General features: G+C 48.0%; 1 protein-coding gene across 2 annotated transcripts in view; it reads right to left on the bottom strand.

The window, feature by feature from the left end:
- The window catches only part of LOC146863735 (uncharacterized), a 91553-nt gene extending 75701 nt beyond the window's left edge, over window positions 1-15852 (bottom strand). For both annotated transcript variants that reach the window (XM_085627893.1, XM_085627894.1), the window contains exon 1: window positions 15569-15852. The gene's annotated coding sequence lies outside the window, so the exon portion shown is untranslated. The remainder of the gene's footprint in view (window positions 1-15568) is intronic.
- Window positions 15853-18586: the final 2734 nt, after the last annotated feature.

Genomic DNA, 18586 nt, shown 5'->3' with positions numbered 1-18586 from the left:
ATTGGAACAATGTTTTTGCATTTGGCCTTTGGCAGAGGATGGTTAATCGATAACCTCTACACCATTTCATTTTAGAGCGGTGCCCCCTTCCTGAGCTGTCGCCAGGTTGAGGTGGGTTGTATACCCAGCAGTTTGCAGGTAAGCCTGTCATTTTTTGTCTACACTCTATCATTGGCATTACATAATGGAACATAAATTGAATATATATCTCATGTGGGTTTTTCTGATTTATGTTTTTTTAGGTAATTTAATTTAAGAGGAACAGATTGAGTAAACTGAGCTCCTTTCCGTATATCCTTTTTTTGTCTCACTCACACATTAACGCAGCAGCACCACGAGAGGTCTTGATGAAAGCCACGCCCATGGTTGGGCCTAAGGCTGAAACATGTTGACCACTATATCTTACTACCACCTGAGCGGTTTATATCCATACCGCAGGTGCACTGTTTTTTAACCCTGGCAGTGGGTGCATCAGAATAAAGCACATTGTTGACATTCCCTAGCTAGTTTTAATTGCACATTTCTTACATTTACGTTTCAATTCTTGCGTTGCGCTCTCACTCACACTGTTTTTACTCATCACTTGTGGATTTAGAATATTCCACCAATATTTGAAAACATCCCTGAGCTCCTCCCTCGTAGAGAGGGGGTTGTAGCCCCCAAGGAAACTAGGAGTTTCCTTTGGTAGGAAAATCGCAAATGAAGAAGCATGTCACCTATGGTGAGTGAGGGATTTTGTCCTGTAAAGGGATTTGCCCACACTATTTGCTGTGAGGTTTTGCCTATGATTTTGTGTTAATAGACTTATTATGATTCAGGAGTATGAATTTGATGCTCTTGTATAGAGCCAAGGATTTCATATTGCTTTTTTCAGTGCATGAGTACTTTGGTACTGACTGAGTACTGCAAGGAGGGTGCCTGGGTGAATTTATAAGTGTTTGGGTTTTGGCGCCGTGAATGGATTAGTACATGGTGCTGAATGGGTCACTGGAAGAGTGCGAGGGGTGTGACAGGGTGTTTGCTGGAGTGTATAGATACTGACTGGGGAATTGAAGGTATGAAAGACAAGTGTGTAGGTTATTAGGTTATAGAGGTGACCCCTGACCCTGCTTACAGGCCAGGTCGCTCCCCTCCTGCAGCACAGCTCCACCTGTGTGCCAGCACCTCCCTCCCTGCCGCTGCTCCTCCTCCGTGAGTTTGATACTGCTGTCTGTTGTGCCCCATCTGATTTAGTGCCTGTCTTGTGATTCTGTACTGTACTGTTGGCCCTTTGATTCAGTGCGTGTTTTTCTTTTTGTGATTCTGTACTGTACTGTTGCCCTCGGTTCCAGCTTGTTACCCCCTTCCCCCTCTTCTGTTCTGCTTCCCCTCAGCCCGTTCCACGCCGCTGCTCCCCTGCGGCCCCACCCCCTCGCCACCCCGCTCCTGCCTCCGAGCTGCTCCTCCCTCCCTCCCCACCTTAAATGGCAGCCACGCCGCTGGCACGCCTGGTGCGCGCCATAGGCAAGCCTGTCTGTGCCTGTCCAAGCCTGCATCGCGCCCAGTGCCAGAACCCCTGGCCCCCGCGCACACAATGCCAGACTCCGATACGACACCAGCACTCTCCTCGCACTCAACACCGGCCGTGACAACCGCTGCTTCCAGGCCACCCGAAGCACACGCATGGACCTTTCTCTTGCCGCACCTGCAACTTCACCTGCAACACAACCACCAAACCTCCAAGTACAGCACCTAACCACCTTCGCTGCATCCTCCTCAACACCCGCTCTGCACGCAAACAAGCCGTCGAGCTCTGGGACGTGCTCGACACCTCCGCCCCAGACGTTGCCTTCCTGACCGAGACTTGGTGGAACGACTTCTCGGCGCATGACATCGCCATAGCCATCCCAGACGGCTACAAGATCACCCGCAGGGATCGCGCCAACGGAATTGGAGGAGGTCTAGCCATCGTCCACAAGTCCACACTCCAGTGCTACACCCACGCAGACGACACCCTCAACACTGCCGAACACCTGCACTTCCGGATCCACATCGACCCCAACACCACCCTCAGAGGAACACTCATCTACAGACCCCCCTACCACGAGCTCAGTTCTGCGACTCCATCGCCGACCTCGCCAGCACCTACGCACTCGCCTCCACGGACCACATCCTCCTCGGGGACCTGAACTTCCACCTCGAGAACAACAACGACGCCAACTCCCCCACCTTCTTCGACAACCTCACCAACCTCGGCCTCAGACAACTCGTCACCGCACCCACCCACGCTGCCGGCCACACGCTTGACCCCGTCTTCACCACAAGCACCCACGCCGTCTTCAACCACACCACCGAACTCCACTGGACCGACCACCACTGCATCCATTTCACCTTCAATAAACCAACCTCGCACCACCGCACCCAACAGCTGCCCCGTCGCTGCTGGAGCAAAGTCACCGAAGATCAGCTGACCTCCACCCTCCCACCAACCCCACCGACCCAGACGCCGCCCCCAGCAACCTCAGACAGTGGATGGACGACTGCGCCAACAGCCTCGCCCGCTCAAGAAACCCTCCAACAACCACACCAGCAAGAAAGCCACATGGTTCACTGAGGAGCTCCAGACCTCCAAACGCACATGCCGGAAACTGGAGAAGAAATGGCTCCACGAACGTACACCGGACAGCCACGCAGCCCACAAGGACATTATCCGCAGACATCACCACCTCATCAGAACAGCCAAGAGATCCTCCTTCAAAGCCTGCCTGGACAACAACGCATACAACAGCAAAGAGCTATTCAACATAGTGAATGAACTCTCCAACCCCAGCGCCAACACCAACGACATCCCGCCCTCACAAGATCTGTGCAACTCACTGGCCACCTTCTTCCACCGCAAGATAGCCAACATCCGCAACAGCTTCAACACCACGACTGCCCTGACAATGCCAGACTCCAACAACCCCTCAAACACCACCAGCACCAACCACCTGACCTTCTGGTCCAACGTCAACGACGACGAGACACGCACGGCCATGAACTCCATCCACTCAGGATCACCATCGGACCCCTGCCCACACCACGTATTCAACAAAGGGGACGCAACCATCGCAACCCAACTACGGAAGGTCATCAACATCTCCTTCGAAACAGCGACATTCCTTGAAAGCTGGAAGCATGTCAAAATGAACGCCCTCCTCAAGCAGCCCAAGATGGACGCCAAGGACCTCACAACTTCCGGCCCATCTCCATGCTCCCCTTCCCGGTGAAGGTCATCGAGAAAATCGCCAACATGCAACTGACCCGCAACATCTTAGACCCGTCCCAGTCCGGATTCAGACAAAACCACAGCACCAAGATAGCCCTCATTGCCGCCACAGACGACATCAGGCACTGACTTGACAATGCCGAGACATCAGCCCTCATCCTCCTGGACCTGTCAGCCGCCTTCGACACGGTCTGCCACTGCACACTAAAGACACGCCTCCAAGAAGCCGGAATCCGAGAGAAGGCCCTGGACTGGACCACGTCCTTCCTCTCTGGCAGAACCCAGAGAGTCCACCTCCCACCCTTCCGATCTGAATCCACTGACATCATCTGTGGCGTACCCCAGGGCTCATCCCTCAGCCCGACCCTGTTCATTGTCTAAATGGCCCCCCTCGCACATGTGGCCCACCAGCATGACCTCAACATCATCTCCTATGCCGATGACACTCAGCTCATCCTCTCCCTCACCAAGGACCCGCACACCACCAAAACCAACGTCCACGAGGGAATGAAGGCCGTCCCCGAGTGGATGAGGAGCAGCCGTCTGAAACTGAACTCGGACAAGATAGAGGTCCTCATCCTCGGCCCCATCCCCTCTGCCTGGGACAACTCCTGGTGGCCGACCACACTGGGAACAGCACCGACACCCATGGACCACGCACGCAACCTAGGATTCATCCTCGACTCCTCCCTCTCCATGTCAAAACAGGTCAACGCCATCTCCTCAGCCTGCTACAAGACCCTCCGCATACTCCGCTGGATCTACAAATGTATCCCGACCGAAACAAGAAGAACGGTGACCCAAGCACTCGTCAGCAGCAGGCTGGACTACGGCAACGCACTCTATGCATGAATCCCTGCCAAACACCTACGACGACCACAACGCATCCAAAAGGCCTCCGCCGACTGATCCTCAACATCCCTTGTCACAGCCACATCACCCTCCACCTGAGACACCTTCACTGGCTCCCCATCAGCAAGAGGATCACCTTCAAGCTCCTCACCCACAAACACAAAGCACTTTACAACACCGGACCAGCCTACCTGAACAGCAGACTCAGCTTATACACCCCCACCCGCCAGCTCCACTCCGCCAGCCTCGTCCTCGCAGCCGTCCCCCGCATCCAACGAATAACCTCCAGCGGCAGATCCTTCTCCTTCCTCGCTGCCAAGACCTGGAACACCCTCCCTACCCACCTGCGACAGAAACCAAGACCTGCTCACTTTCAGAAGACTCCTAAAGACCTGGCTCTTTGAGCAGTAGCAGCACCCCACTCCCGTCAGCGCCTTGAGACCCTCACGGGTAAGTAGTGCACTTTACAAGTGACTGATTGATTGATTGATTGATTGATTGATTAGAGGACTGCATGCATAGTGGATAGGGGTTTGAAGCAGTCCATGTGCTAAGGCCTGGGTCACTGCATGAGTACTTGGGTACTGACTGAATGATTAGAGTACTGCAAGGAGTGTGCCTGGGTGAATTTACAAGTGGTTGGGTTTTGGCACAGTGAATGGATTAGTACATGGTGCTGAATGGGTCACTAGGGGAGTTCAAGGGGAGTGACAGGGTGTTTGCTGGAAGTGTGTAGATACTGAGTGTTTGCTGGAAGTGTGTGGATACTGACTGGGGAATTGATGGTGTGAAAGACAAGTGTGTAGGTGGTTAGAGGACTGCATGCATAGTGGATAGGGGTTTAAAGCCGTCTATGTGCTAAGGCCTGGCTCACTGCATAAGTACGTGGGTACTGACTGAATGATTTGAGTACTGCAAGGAGAGTGCCTGGGTGAATTTATAAGTGTTTGGGTTTTGGCGCAGTGAATAGATTAGTACATGGTGTTGAATGGGTCACTGGAAGAGTCCAAGGGGAGTGACAGGGTGTTTGCTGGAAGTGTATGGATACTGAGTGGGGAATTGAAGGTGTGAAATACAAGTATGTAGGTGGTTAGAGGACTGCATGCATAGTGGATAGGCTTTTGCAGCAGTCCATGTGCTAAGGCCTGGCTCGCTGCATGAGTACTTGGGTACTAACTGAATGATTAGAGTACTGCAAGGAGAGTGCCTGGGTGAATTTATTAGTGGTTGGGTTTTGGTGCAGTTTTTATAATTTTTTCAGATGGGTACTGGTAGTAACTGACTCTGACTAACCAGTCCTAGAGCCAGTGCTATGCTAAAAGACACTTAGAATACAGTTAAAACACCCTAGGGAACACTATGTGTTAGGGTACCCCTGTGATTAGAATGACCTCCTCTGTAAGCCCCTAGAACATAATAGGGAAGGGGGATTAAAACTACCTCTTAAAACACACCAAATGGCGCGTTTGCACACTGGTGAAGGAAGGGGGGGCTAAGCTGATGTGTGCAAACACGCCCTGTGGCCATTTTAATTTGGGGGATAAAGCCCCCTTGAATCCTGAGTGTCACTTGGGTCCAACTAGCCCACCAGGTATCTCCAGTTAGCACCACAGAGCTGCGTTGCAGAGAGGTGTAAAAAGTGGCACAGCCTGGATCACCCCTCTGCAACGCAGCACAGGAGCGCTTACTGGAAGCACCGGGTAGACTAGTTGGCCTCCAGGGTCCCTCAGGATTGAAAGGTATTTATTTCCCCATCTTAAAACGCGCCACAGGGCATGTTTGCACACGTCACCTCAGACCCCATCCCCTCCCTTCACCACTGTGTAAACGCGCCCTTAGGCCGTTTTAATCTGGGAGATTAAGTCCCCTTGAATACTGAGGGTCCCTAGGGTCCAAGTAGCCCACTAGGTACCTCCAGTAAGCGCCACAGAGCTGCATTGCCGAGAGGTGTTAAAAAGGGCACGGCCTGCACCACCTTTGTGCAACGCAGCGCAGTGCGCTTACTGGAAGCACCTGGTCGACTAAATGGCCCCCAGGGTCCCTCATGATTGAAGGGGAATTATTTCCCCATCTTAAAACCCGCCACAGGGCGTGTTTGTACACGTCACCTCAGGCCCCATCCCCTCCCTTCACCACTGTGTAAACGCGCCCTATGTCTGTTTTAAGTTGGGAGATTAAGTCCCCTTGAATCCTAAGTGTCCCAAGGGTTCATGTAGCCCACTAGGTACCTCCAGTAAGCGCCACAGAGCTGCGTTGCAGAGAGGTGTAAAAAGGGACACGGCCTGGGCCACCTCTCTGAAACACAGCATAGTGGCGCTTACTGGAAGCACCTGGTGGGGCTCTCAGGATTGAAGGGGAATTATTTCCCCAACTTAAAACGCACCACAGGGGGTGTTTTTACACGTCACTTCAGGCCCCATCCGCTCCCTTCACCACTGTGTAAACGCGCCCCGTGGCTGTTTTAACTTGGGAGATAAAGTCCCCTTGAATCCTGAGCGTCCCTAGGGTCCAACTAGCAAACTAGCCCACTAGGTACCTCCAGGAAGCGCCATAGAGCTGCGTTTCAGAGAGGTGGAAAAAGGTGCTTGACCTGGGCCACCTCTCTGAAACACAGCACAGTCGCGCTTACTGGAAGCACCTGGTGGGCTAGTTGGCCCCCTGGCGCTCTCAGGATTGAAGGGGAATTATTTCCCCAACTTAAAACGCGCCACAGGGGGTGTTTTCACACGTCACCTCAGGCCCCATCCCCTCCCTTCACCACTGTGTAAACGCGCCCTATGGCCATTTTAAGTTGGGAGATTAAGTCCCCTTGAATCCTGAGGGTTCCTAGGGTCTGGCTATCCCACTAGGTACCTCCAGTAAGCGCAGTTGCAGAGATGTGTAAAAAGGGGCACGGCCAGCACCACCTCTCTGAAGCGCAGTGTCACTAACTGGAAGCACCTGGTGGGCTAGTAGGCCCCCAGGGGCCCTCAGGATTGAAGGGGAATTAATTCCCCAACTTAAAACATGCCACAGGGCGTGTTTGCACACGTCACCTCAGGCCCCGTCCCCTCCCTTCACCACTGTGTAAACGCACCCTGTGTCCGTTCTAAGTTGTGAAATTAAGTCCCCTTGAATCCTAAGGGTCCCTAGGTCAAACTAGCCCACTAGGTACCTCCAGTAAGCACCACAGAGCTGCGTTGCAGAGAGGTGTAAAAAGGGTCGTGGTCTCTGAACACCTGTCTGCAACGCAGCTCCCTGGCGCATACTGGAGATACCTAGTGGGCTAGTTGGTCCTCTGGGACCCTCAGTATTGAAGGGGAATTAATTCTCTAACTTACAACTCACCAGGGGGCGCGTTTGCACAATGGTGAAGGAAGGATGTGGGGCCTGAGGTGACATGTGTGCAAACACGCCTTGTGGCGCATTTTAAGTTGGGGAATGAATTACTCTTCAATCCTGAGGGTCCCTGGGGGCCAACTAGTCCATCAGGTACCTCCAGTATGCGCCAGGGAGCTGCGTTGCAGAGAGGTGTTCAGAGGCCATGCCCCTTTTTACAACTCTCTGCAACGCTGCTCCGTGGCGCTTACTAGAGGTACCTGGTGGGCTAGTTGGCCCCCAGGGACCCTCAGGATTGATGAGGAATTAATTCCCCAACTTAAACCGCGCCACAGGGTGTGTTTGCACGCTTGTCAACTCAGGCCCTGCACCCTCCCTTCACCACTGTGCAAACGCGCCCCATGGCGCGTTTTAAGTTAGGGGATTAACTCCCCTTGAATACTGAGGGTCCCTGGGGTGCAACTATTCCACCAGCTACCTCCATTAAGCGCCACAGAGCTGCGTTGCAGAGAGGTGTAAAAAGGGGCATGGCCTCAGAACACCTCTCTGCAACACAGCCCCCTGGTGCATACTGGAGGTTCCTCATGGGCTAGTTGGCCCCCAGGGACCCCCAGTATTCAAGGGAAATTTGTTTCCCATCTGCAAACGCGCCAAGGGGCGCGTTTGCAGAGTGCTGAAAGGAGGGGGCGATGCCGGTCTTTTTTTGTTTTTTAAAGAAGTGGGACTGTGTGGCCCCCTTCTCTTCCTAATATTCTTGGCCCTGGGGACCCCATGCCCCAGGGCCTGCCCCCAAATTAATTTTTTTAATCAAAAAATTGGGAAGGGGGACACGTGGCCCCCCTCCCGAGGCCATATTCTGCCCTGGAGACCCCATCCTACGGCTCCAGCCTTTGTTTTTTTTAAATTAATATTTGAGGAGGGGGGCCTTGTGGCAAAGATGCAGCTCCCCGTGTGGAAAAGCAATTTGGTTTGAATTTTGAAAGAGAGAACAGGTTTCCCTGCTCTCTCTTTCAAAATCCAAACCATGTTTGCTATGGCAGGGCTGGAGTCACATGGCTCCCACCCTGCTATACTAAACTACAGTGTCCTGGGGTGGGAAACCCGGCACACTGCAGGAGCCAGCCCTGGGGGGTGGCGGTCCCCAGGGCCATGACAGGGCTCCAGGAGGGGGGCCACACGGCCCCCCCTCCCACTTAATTCAAAGCCCCAGGGGCTGGTGGTCCATGGGGCTTGGGGGTCAGTAACATACCCCCTATTTTAAATGTTTAGTGCCCTGGGGAGGTTTGTGGTCCCCGGGGCGTGTGGGGGGCTGGAGCCCTCCAACACAGGTATTTCTTTATTTTTAAAACAAGCCCTGAGGGTGGTGGTCCCCGGGGCTGTGGGGGGGGCCATGAGCCCTCCCGCAAATATGTAACTAAAGCCCCGGGGGTGGCGGTCCTCGGGGCTTGGGGGCCTTTGAGCACCCCCACCCATTTCCTATTGTAGCCCTAGGGGGATGGCGGTCCCCAGGGCTGGGGGCCCCTCTGGGCCCCCCATAACATTAAACTCATTGCCCCCAGGACTTAACCCCCCGGGGGCTAATTACCAATGAAGCGTGGCAGCCCGTGTTTTTTTTTTCACTGCGGGATGCGCGGATCCCAGGTTTTTTTTTTTTTTAAATTGGCCTTGGGAGTCCTTGTGGGACCCCCTGAGCAGGCCTAGGGGATCAGGTTGTTTCTACCCTGCCTCCTTTTTGCGTTTTGCGTGTTTGTTTCACTGCTTTCTTGTGCCTCGGTTCTACCAAGGCACAAGATGGCTGCCAACACTTCCTGGTTTGGAGTGTTGACAGCCAATTAGCATAAAGCTCGTGCTCGGGAGGATTCGCGGCCCTAGATATATATATGTTTTTACTTTTGAATTTCTCAGCAACTACTGAACGGATTTACACCATTTAAAAAAAAGGGTTATTTCTTAACCAAGAACTACCTTTTTGCCAAATTTAGTGTAATTCCGTTCAGCAATTCGGGCTGTAGCTGCGGCTAAAGTTTCCTATGGGAAATTGCATGGGGAAAACATGTTTTGGGACCCCCCTTTTTTCTCAGCCCCCGCTTGACGAATTACAGTGAAACTTTCAGGATAGGAGCAGACCGGAGCGCCCCACAAGTTTTGAAAATTGTCCAAAGATTCGTCAACCAGCGCCAAAGTTATTGGGAATAGAATGTTGCGGATTTCCTATGGAAAATAGGTCCTAACTATAACTACCTACTGGCGACCGCCAGTAGGTAATATATATATGCATAAATGCATGTATGTATGTATGTATGTATACATGCATGCATTTATGTGTGTGTGTGTGTATATATATATATATATATATATACATATATATATTATCTACTGGCGGTCTCTAGTAGATAGTTATAGTTAGGACCGTGTTTCCATAGGAAATCTCAAAATTCTATTTTGAATAACTTTGGCGCCGGTTGACGAATCCTCGCGAAATTTTCAAAACGAATGGGGTGCTCCGCTCAGCTCCTACCCTGAAAGTCTCGGGGGGATTTGTAAAGTGGGAGCCGAGAAAAAAGGGGGGTCCCAAAACGCGTTTTCCCCCTGCATTTTCCCATAGGACATTTAGTCGAAGGTACAGCCCGAACGGCTGAACAGAATTACTTGAAATTTGGCAAAGAGGTAGTCCTCAGGTCAGGGATGTGCCTTTTGCATATATGGAGTCAATCTGTTCAGTAGTTCCTGAAAAAATTGCAGTTAAAGTACATAAATATCTATAGCCGCGCACCGTGCGCGCACCGTGCGCGTACGGTGCGCGCACCCTTACGTGCGCGAGCGTAATTCTGATTGGTAGTTACATGTCAGTCAACGCCATTTTGTTTGTTTTGAGTGCAAGAGTGAAAAAGGAAGGTGGCGAACGTGAAAAAAGGGGGTAGGGTAGAGAGTTCCTGACCCCCTAGCCTTTGTCAGGGGCTCCCTGAAGGACTCTGAAGGCAGAAAAAAACATTTTAATTTTTTTTTTTAAATCACGGGGTGCGCGCACCGTGCGTGCACCGTGCGCGCAAGGTGAAAAACCATAAAAAAATAAATATTTTAATCCCTAGTTTATTGTAAAATAAATATATTAAAAATATAATAATAAATACATAACTTAGCATTTAAAAAAACGTACAAATTCATTGAAAAAACCATAGGTTTCACACACGTTATAGTTAGGAATTAGCATTTAAACAACCTTGCAAATTCACTTAAAAAACCATAGGTTTCACACATGTTATAGTTAGCTGGACATTTTACTGATAAAAAACCAATGAAATTCCCCCGTTATAGTTACTGTAGGCAACTATAACTCACGCGACCGCAATCCTCTGCTGATGCTAATACTGTATTTAGACACTTATTTGCCCATGTCTTCTTCCATTAAATTTTAGCTATACATATATTACAAATATTTTTTTTTCATAAAGACACATATGTCATCAGCAGAGGATTACAGTCGCGTGAGTTATAGTTGCCTACAGTAACTATAACGGGGGAATTTCATTGGTTTTTTATCAGTAAAATGTCCAGCTAACTATAACATGTGTGAAACCTATGGTTTTTTCAGTGAATTTGCAAGGTTTTTTAAATGCTAATTCCTAACTATAACGTGTGTGAAACCTATGGTTTTTTCAGTGAATTTGTACGTTTTTTTAAATGCTAAGTTACTTTACGCCATTTGTGGCGTGCGCGCCCACTTAACGCAGTTCGTTCCGTGCGTGCACGGTGCGCTTCACGTTACGCTAGATGGGCCATGAACGCACGATGCGCTTCGCGCACCGTGCGCACATGGAGGTCATATGATGAGCATCGTTGTGACAGGTAAAATATAGGTTTTGTTTATCTCTGATGAGCCATGCACAAATGGTGCGCTTCGGGCACCTTTTGCACACGGGGTGGGGAGAATGAGGATATTTTTTTTTTTTATTATTTCTTACCGTACGCGTACGGTAAGCGTAATCGGCGAAATTTTCGAAAAAATTAAAATTGCCTTTTTTCACTTGGGGGATCGTTGGGGACTCCCTCGACATGGCTAGGTGCTTGGGAGCTGTGTAAACAGCCCCTTTACATGATTTGCACTTTGTTTTTCAACCCCCTGTGAGAAAATGGCGGCCGCCGCTTCCTGGTTTCGACCGATTCGAATGTTTACTAAGATCTAAGGGCCAATCAGAATCGCGCTCGCGCACGCCACCGTACGCGTACGGTAAGCGCACCGTAAGCGCACCGTAAGCTGGCTCAGATATATATATTGATTTAAAGGCTATTTTCTCAGAATCTACTGAACAGATTTACACCAAACCTACAAAAGGCACTTCCTTGACCTGAGGACTACCTCTCTGCCAAATTTCAAGTAATTCTGTTCAGCCGTTCGGGCTGTAGCTGTGTCTAAAGGTCCTATGGAAAAATGCATGGGAAAAACGCGTTTTGGGACCCCCCTTTTATCTCAGCCCCCGCTTGACGAATCCCCCCGAGACTTCCAGGGTAGGAGCAGAGCGTAGCGCCCCACCTATTTTAAAAAATTCGCGAGGATTCGTCAACCGGCGCCAAAGTTATTCAAAATAGAATGTTGCGGATTTCCTATGGAAACGTGGTCCTAACTATAACTACCTACTGGCGACCGCCAGTAGGTAATATATGTATATGTATATATATATATATATATATATATATGCCTATTGGCGGTCGCTTGAGATGTCATCAGTGATATCATCAGTGATGTCACTGACCATGTTATTACCAGTGCATTGCGGGTCCGCGAGTTATAGTTAGCTCAACTAACTATAATGGGCAAATTTCTCTGGTTTTATATGAGTAAAGTGTCCAACTAACTATAACATCCCTGAAACCAATGGTTTTTACAGTGAATTTCTAAGGTTTTTTAAATGCTAATTCCTAACTATAACATCTGTAAAACCTATGATTTTTCAGTGAATATATATATATGTGTGTATATATATATAATTAGATACACAATCAAATTATATAAATCACCATAGGCAGGCTTGAATTGATTTGGACATAATTATATTGTGATACATAATAGATAACCTTATTTCTGTAGATCTTAAATTAAGACAATAAAACAGCATGACATAAAAAATGATGTTTCCCATAAATTTAATACACAAATTGTGTACGTTCATTTTTATAGTTGAATAATACAGAGAGCAGTGGGCCCCTAATCCTAAGATGTCTCAGTTATCACATGCCTTGCTCTCAATCTCCACATTCCTTGCAAGTCACAGGTAAATGAATACGCCGCTGATTTCCTTGCGTCAGTCTTCAATATCCTGAGGAACACTTCACAATCCCTAATGACAGATGAGTGTGCAGAGGCAAAAAGTTAACCATGCTGTGTGAGTAGGAGGGGCAGCGGTAGGACAATGGACAATGGAGCAGGGGCAACAAACTAACCATGCAGTACAGGCAAGAGAGGCTGTGGCAATATAAAAGATCATTGAGGGGAGAAGGAAGTGGCAGTGGCAGTACAACCATACCAGCAAACAGCCCCAATTCAGGCTGGAGACTCCTGATATTTTTAAGCCCAAAAGGTCTTTATTTTATTTGTCTCCTTCATAAAGGCTTCTCTTTTTCAATGTAAGTAATTGAGGAAAATCAATTCCCCAGTTTTATTTTTTAAATCTCTTTTTTACCACGTTTAAAATGTTGGCAAGTCTGGTACATTCGATCTAGGAGGACACAGATTTGCATAAGAGAGGGCAGCAGGGAGATGGGCAGGGACTACAAATTGACCTTAAAGTGCAGGCATCAGGGGTTGCAAAAGCACAATACATCACTCAAATCAAATGGGAAGACAGTGGAACAAACAGACCATGGAAAGCAATAGGTAGGGAACAGGGCCATGCAAATGGACGATAGAGAGCAGAGGGGAAAGAGGCCAGGGCAACAAGCTGGCCATAGCAGAAAGACAGGTGAGACAGTTGCAGCATAATAGACCATGAAGAGCAGGAGTGAGGGGGTAGGGGCACAACAGAAGACTAAACAAGGCAGGAGGAAGGTGACAGGGGTGTGCATATGGAAAACAGACAGCAGGAGGCAAGATGGCAGAGCAGGAACAGCAAGCTGACCACGGAGGGCAGGTGGGATGGGCACTGGAAGCACAACACTCCGTTGAGTGCAACAGTGAGACTATAATGGCCTACACAGAGGCAAATTAGGGAAGGTGGGATGGGGTAAGGGGCAGTGAGCTGGCCACACAGGGCAAGCAGGAGGGTTAGTGGCAGCACAACGGCCATGGGGGAAAAGAGGGAGGGGCAGGGGCAAGAACATAAGATCATGGAGGACAGAAGGGAGGGGTATTGCCTGGACACAGACAAAAGAGGGCAGGGGAAGGGACTACAGAACAGACCATGCAGGGTAGACAGGAGGAGCAGTTGCAGCACAGCGGAGCATGGAGGGCACAAGGGAGTGGCAGTAAATTTACCACGGAGGACAGGTGGAAAGGGATAGGTGTGTGGAGGAAACAGGGACATGCGGCAGCCATCTGATCATGCTATGCAGGTAGGAGGGGCAGTGTAAGATGAACTGAAGACTCAAAGTAGATAGGAGGGTGGCAGGTCCATGATATATGATGGGCAGAATGAAGGGAGTAAGGTCATGCACACAGACATAATAGGGCAAGGGGAGTAGGGACAGCAAGCGAAGCCCAGAGGCTAAACCGAAGGACAATGATGCTGCATAGAATTGGGGAACAGAGGACAGGAGGAGTGGGCAGGGACATCAAGCTAAATGGAAGGCAGTGGCAGCACATCAGACCATGTAGGGCAGGAGGGAGGGGCTGGTGCATGGACTCAGACAACAGAGGGTAGGAAGAAGTTGGATGAGGCAGCAAGTTAATTGATTAGGGCAGGCAGGAAGGACAGTGGCAGATCAATGGCCATACAAAGCTGTAATGAGGGAGCAGGGTCATAGACATGGACAATAGATGGCAAGGAGGAGCGGTCAGGGGCATCACAATGCCAGGCCAGGCCCAGCATTCAACCCCACCCCCACTATGAATTGCAATGGGCATCCTACTGCATGTTAAAAAAAACTTGGAAATTCACAGAAAAAAGAAAGTTTACAGGGACATTATGGTTAGAAAATAGGATTAAAAAACCTTAGAAAGTCACTGAAAAAAACAAAGGTTAAGGGAACATTATAGTTGGTCTCCAATTTCACTTGTACAAAACCAGTGAAATTCAGCAGTTATAGTCAGCTGAGTTAACTATAACTCTTGCCCCCGCAATGCACTGATTATGACCTCACATATTGCATCACTCATGACATGGTCAGTGACATCACTGACCACATCAGTGATGACATCTCAAATGACATCACTAATGACATCACTGATGATCATCCACAAAATCACCAACACACCCACTCATACCCTATGGATACTTTCATATACCCACTCTCACTCCCACACAACCATTCATAAACCCATTCACAAACCTATACAATACTTACACACCCACTCACTAATTCATAGATCTATGCACAAATCAAGTCACTCACCCATATAACCCAACCACCCACTAATACAGTCACTGACATACCCACTCATATACCCATGTAGACACTCACAAAGAGTTAGTCACCAATAGAGCTAATCACAAACCTACTCACTCACCCATACAGCCAATCTCATAGCCAAGTACTCACCCATACAGTTACACACACACCAACTCACATACTCATACATATACTAACATGTACTTACTCCCATGTATATAGTCACTGACAAACACACTCATCTATAGAGCCACTATCACATTCGCTCATGTACCCATACAGTCACTCATATACGCTATAACTCACCTATACAGCCTTTCATATACAAAGTTACTCACCCATATACACCATTGACACATCCACTCACTCATCCACATAGCCAATCACATAATTAACAGCAAAGCAAAAACACTTTCTCTATTTTGGAATAAAATGTTTCTCATGAGCAATCAGAAGGAATAGTAATAAATTAAAAGGTAAGAGTCAGGTCTGACCCCCGTTTTCTTTCTTAACTCAGTCAGGGTCAGTCCATTGCGTCAGTTACTGGCATGGATTAGTACCTGCAGCAGGAGCAGGGGTTTGGATTCACAAACATGTTGTGTCCCTTACCTGGTGTCTGTGGAGATCACTACAGATGCTTCAGTCTGTGCTTGAAGGACCCCTCTGGACAGTTCATGCCTCTACACGCAGACACTCTACTTTTAAAGAGCCTGGAATGCAACCGTAGGAGGAGGCAGAAGGTGGGGTGTACTATTGCAAAATGAACACTCCCCTGCAACTATCTCTCCTGCGTACAAAATGTCCTCCGCAGCCACATCCCCAGCATGTTGATGCAACTTGAAGGCCAGAGGAAATAGCTTCCAATAGCAATCCAAAAAACTTTGCAAAAAGTCATTTAGATATTCCATTAATCAACAATTTACACAGTTTCACATATGGCACATACCCAAATAATGTTGCCACAAGTCAAACGACAAATGAATGCTTAAGCTCGATGAATAAATCAACAAGGGTATGGGGAGATGCAAATGAACAGATAAACAAGAGAAATATGTGGCATTGATTCATAAGTTTTAAACTGAAACACAACAGGAGATGATAAATGCAAGACAAGACTCTTACCACATTCCAACCTTCACTCATGCAGTTTATCTTCTTTCACATATGACCACCACCTGCACCATCAACTGTCCTCACATCCCCTCTTTCAAGCACAGATTAATGAAGATTTTACAATTGTGCAAAGTCAGGCAACGTGACTCAAAGCTTTAGGACTAGATGTACAGACGTACTCTAACTGACCATTTCAACCTAAAACTTAGCAAGTAATCTTGGACTTACACTGTGTCAAAAAGAAGGACTTTGTATTTCCAAAGCAGGGAGAACAATCTAGATACAACCCCATAATGAAAGTATTCAGAGACATATGGGTGCACGCAAACACCCCACTGGTACACTTGGTGCAAAAATAACAGTAAATATTGCAAGCAGTCCTTCAGATTGTCCTACAGATATTGGAATCATGTGGACTGTAGGAGGAGAATAGGGCAAAAATAAGCAGCCATGGCCATAGCTGTACCCACTAGTAACCACAGGCATAAAAACAAATCCAGCTTTGTACAAACTATAAAAAGTTTCAGGAGACAACTCAATCATTATCCGATCCATTGGGGATCATGGTTCTATCAGGACTGGAATGTAAGATCTAATTGAAAAACCCAAAAATGTAACAATCATTGAAAAAGAGACAGTGAAAATATCAACAGCAGTAAGAGAAAAGGATGAGGAGAAACCCCATAAGGCAAAATAGTAAAGCTCAACCCAAGCTTCAATTCTGCTTCATGATATTTCCAGTAAAGACGTGCTCAGCTGAGCAAGATGGAGCCTCCTTACAGTAATAATCAGAAGATTTAAACTTTCTCCTGAAAGATCCTAAAACAATTCTAGTGACCATATAAATCCCTCAAATTGCATCATCAATGTATGTACCCATCAATAATTCCCTGGCAGCCGTCATCGAGGACCTTAAGGAATAGATGACCATAACAAAGCATGACAGGGAGATGGAGCAGCAATGTGCTAACCTGGAGAAGTCACCAACAAAAAGTCAGCAATTTACATGTTAACTATAAAACTTAATTAAAAGACAAAGAAAAGAGAAAAAGCTATGCAAGGAAAATATGACCCAGATGAATTGAAGGACCAGTCCGTCTATCCAATTTTTCAAATGTGCACATCGTCAGGAATAGATTCAGTAAGGAATCAGGCAGCTAAAAAAATCTATTAGTTTGACAATGTTTATTTTATATGTTACACAGCAGTACATGCTGCTGGTTGGCTGTTTGAAGTGCATGTGTTTGAAAATCACTGAAAGCATGTTGTGTGTGTGAGTGCATGAATGATTGTATTTTAAGAGTCAGTGTGGGTTGGTGGAATCTGGATAGGGTTATGTACGTGAATGAGTGTGCAAGAGAGTGAGATTGCAGGAAGTTAGGCTTTGATTATGTGTATTTGGAAGTGCATGTCTGTGGGTGCAAGTGTGTGAGCTTTTGTGCCTAAGTGTGAGTGACAGTGTTGGAGTCTTTTCGTGAGTATTCTGGGTGACAAGCGCAGGGCTCCATACAAATTCTTCTAAATCCCTCGAACAGTGGGCTGAATTCAGCAATATAAAATAATTGTACACTCTTGTCATCATTTTGTTAAGCAGACCATTACCATGGCTTTCAGTTCCATGAATACTGCTGCATTCAGGAAGGAAATGATATGTGTGAGATAATTGCGCCAGTGTGATCCATGCCCACAATAATGGCCAAACTTATTATCAATACTCAAGAAAAAAAAAAACTTTGCTTGCCAGAAGCACTGATGTTAAATCCTCAAAGTCCAGAGGCCACACATTTATTACAACCTGGTTTATTTTCAGTACAGAACAAAACAAGCAGGCACCCTGGCAGGAAGGCTTGTATAGCTGTCTGACCAGCTTAGTTTTCACCACACACGAGACCGTCTGAACGACACTTCAGCTGAGGTATTTAAACTGCCAGAATTACCCAACAGGGACAGCATTCTTGTTACAATCAGTGATCAATGGCAGCTAAATGTGTCCATGTGTAAAGCAACTAGTGCTCACGTGAAGTGCTCCAGGACCTTCGGATGGGGTTCTAAAAGGAGAATGAAAATGGAAAAAACAGGTTTAGGGGAGGAGGGGACCTGTTGGAGGGAGAAGGGAATCAGTGTAATGGCAATGTTACGTTGTGCAAGGGGTTGCCTGTAATGAATAAAGATAGCATGTTTTTTGCCGACATCTTTTCCAAAAATCAGGCCGCTAAGTTCTCTCTGGGAGACCACCCCTGCTCGATGTCCCTCAGCACCCCACCCCTTGACTGTAGTAATCTTTGACCGGTAGTCATAGGGCAGGTGAATGTGTCCATGTGTAAAGTAACTGGTGCTCATGTACAGAACTTTAATACCTTCAGATGTTGTTAGTGCTATATAGTAGATAAAAAAAAATTAAACAAAAAATGTGAAACGCAGAGTCGGGCAGGAGAGCATCTGTGTATAGGAGGCAAGCAGCAATGGGCTGTAGGTGGGGGGTGAGAGCAACGGGCTCCCAGCAACAAAGGTGAG

Source organism: Triturus cristatus, chromosome 2_1 (genome assembly GCF_964204655.1).
Source record: "Triturus cristatus chromosome 2_1, aTriCri1.1, whole genome shotgun sequence".
NCBI classification, from domain to species: domain Eukaryota; kingdom Metazoa; phylum Chordata; class Amphibia; order Caudata; family Salamandridae; genus Triturus; species Triturus cristatus.
The sequence above is the reverse complement of the archived record's forward strand: the minus strand, read 5'-3'. Positions and strand labels throughout refer to the sequence as shown.